Source organism: Anopheles marshallii (genome assembly GCF_943734725.1).
Source record: "Anopheles marshallii chromosome X unlocalized genomic scaffold, idAnoMarsDA_429_01 X_unloc_133, whole genome shotgun sequence".
Classification (NCBI taxonomy): Eukaryota; Metazoa; Arthropoda; class Insecta; order Diptera; family Culicidae; genus Anopheles; species Anopheles marshallii.
The window spans coordinates 19,648-22,500 of NW_026525706.1; positions in this window are offsets into that span (position 1 = coordinate 19,648).

Genomic DNA, 2,853 nt, shown 5'->3' on the forward strand with positions numbered 1-2,853 from the left:
CTGCTCGAAACTGCTCGAATTTCCGAATTTAACTGAAAATCGCGGGGAAAAATCGGGAACGACTGGGGAAAATACGGGAAGGCGTCTGCAAGTAGGGAAACACCTCCCCCTGACCACGGAGGCCTGCTTGGGTCTCTAAAATGGCGACAACCCGAGCATCGCGTCCTCGGTCGGAGTCTACCGAGGAAAGGCCGGGGCGGTCTCTTTTGGCTGTAGAGCCGAAGGTAATGTTGACAAGAGCTTCGGTGATGGCATCGAAGTCGACGAACAACGACATGGTGGAACTGCGGAAGGTGATCGGGGAAATGTCCCTCGCAAACGAGCAGCTTCGAACCATGTGTAAAGAGCTGCAGCAAGAGCTTGTGATGCTGCGACAGCGGATTGAGGCCAATGACAACATGGCCCGCGAGGAACGAAAGTTGGCCCGGGAGGAACTGAAGCTGGCCCAGCAGCAGTTCAAAGAAGAGCTGCAATGGAACAAGCAACAGGCTCGTCAGTGGCACGAGGAGACTCAACGTCTCCGCAAGGAGCTAGAAAAGGAGACGGCAAGCCACCAGGAGCTGTTGGCGCAGATGCTTGGTTGTGGCGGCAATCAGGCACAGCAATCGCAGCTGCAGGAGCAGTCGTCTTCTTTGACGAAGCAGCAGCCCCAACGGTTGCAGAAACAACAGCAACGGCCACAACAGACGCAGGGGCCAACGCGTGGCCCTGCTCAGCAGCAACCGCTGCAGCAGCAACAACAACAGCAGCAGCAGCGGCCGTCCTATGCCAATGTGGCTGCCGAGGCATCTGGTACACAGGCGACGCAGAGTGGCGCATGGACGGTGGTGGGACCCCGCAAGGCACCACCGAAGCCGCAGCAGCAACAACAGCAGCAGCCGGAAAAGCCACGCCCGCAACTTGCGCCACGCAAGCAGTCGACGAAAAAGAAGCTGGACGCTATAGAGGTGGCCCCAGGAGACGGTCAAACGTGGACAGACGTTTACCAGCTAGTCCGCAGCGCACCGTCGTTGGCTGAACACCAGGCGAAGCTCGGTGTGGGACGGCGAACGACGCGGGATCGGCTGGTTATGGACGTAGAGGACGGTGCTAATTCGGAAGCAATTTTTCAACGTGTGCAGGAGGTCTGCGCACAGGCCGCAGCTCCGGCCACCGCCCGCCTGGTGACGGAAACGGTAGAGGTCCGCCTGGAAGAGGTGGACCCTTTAGCGACGGCGACGGACGTGGCGACGGCGATCCAAACATTCACAGAGCAGTCGGTGAAGGAATCCGCCGTGCATTTGGTCAAGGCATGGAATGGCACGCAGACGGCATACGTCCGAATGGCAGTGAAGGCGGCAGCGAAGATTGCGCAGCAGCACGTGAAGGTGCTGCACACTTCGTGCCTAGCTACGCAGTTGACACCACTGACGCGGGGCCAGCAGCGGTGCTTCAAATGCCTGGAGCACGGACACCTGCGGCACCAATGCCGGAGCGAGATGGATTGGTCGACGCACTGCATCCGCTGCGGCCAACCGGGACACCTGGCCCGAACATGCACGGCAGCGGTCTGCTGCGTGACATGCAAGGGCCCGCACCGGGTGGGACATCCGTCCTGTCCTCGACAACGATAAAGGTCCTGCAGATCAACCTCGGGCGCAGCAGATCAGCGCAGGACCTGATGCTGCAGACGGCGCGGGAGCTGGGGGTGGACGTTGTCATCGCCTGCGAATTATATAAGCCGCCTCGGGACAACGGCAGATGGGCGGTGGATGAGGCGCAGAGTGTGGCAGTGGTCGCCACCGGGGCTTATCCCATACAGCGTTTATGGGAAAGCGCTCATCCTGGGCTGGTGGTGGCCACAGTGGGAGGAGTGACATTCGCTAGCTGCTACGTCTCGCCAAACACCGGACCAGCGGACTTCGTCGCCTATCTCGAGGCGGTGGAGATGGCGTTGGTGGGACATCAGCACCTGGTGATGGCAGGTGATCTTAATGCATGGAGTACGGACTGGGGGAGTGCCCGCACAACATCGAGAGGGCACATCCTCAAGGGCGCTATCGACCATCTGCAGCTGGAGGTCCTCAACCGCGGCAACGTGCCCACCTTCAAGGGCAATGGGGTCGCGCGCGAGAGCGTTGTAGATGTGTCCTTCGCGAGCTCTACGGTCGCCCTTGAGGACACCTGGAGGGTCAGCCAGCGATATTCGTACAGCGACCACCGGTACGTGGAGTTCTCCGTGGGCGTTCCGGGGAGACGGTCAGCACCGCAGCAGCGTACGAAACAACACCATCGGACGCAGTCGTCTCGCCTCCCGCAGCATGCAGGAGTTCGCTGGAAGACGTCGACTTTCTGCAGGGAGGGATACCAGGCTGCGCTGATTGATTGTCGATTTGCAGAAGCGGACACGCCTGACGCGCTGGTAGGAGCGCTGTCCCTGGCCTGCGACAGGACGATGGAGCGAGTGGGCCCGCCAAAGTTCCGTCAGCCGCCAGGAACGCATGAGGCGTGAGTGCGAGGAGGCGGAGAGAGGCATCGTGGGCCGGAAGGGGCCAACAGAACGGGACGCGGCTTGGGCGTCTGCAGGACCTTCGTAGAGGGCTGCAGCGCGGGATCCAGGAGAGTCGAAACGAGAAGCTCCAAGAGCTGATCGACGGAGTCGACAGCGACGTATTCGGACTGGGATACAAGGTGGGTGATGGCCAAGCTGCGTGGTCGCACCCCGCCGGAGACGGACCGGACAGTGCTGGAGCCGATCGTGGATGCCCTGTTTCCCGCTGCATCCCCCGTTCGAGTGGCCAGCCATCGAGCGAACGGCTGACGAGGAGAGGCTGCGACCCGTCACGGAAGCGGAGGTTCTCGCGCTGGCAGAAC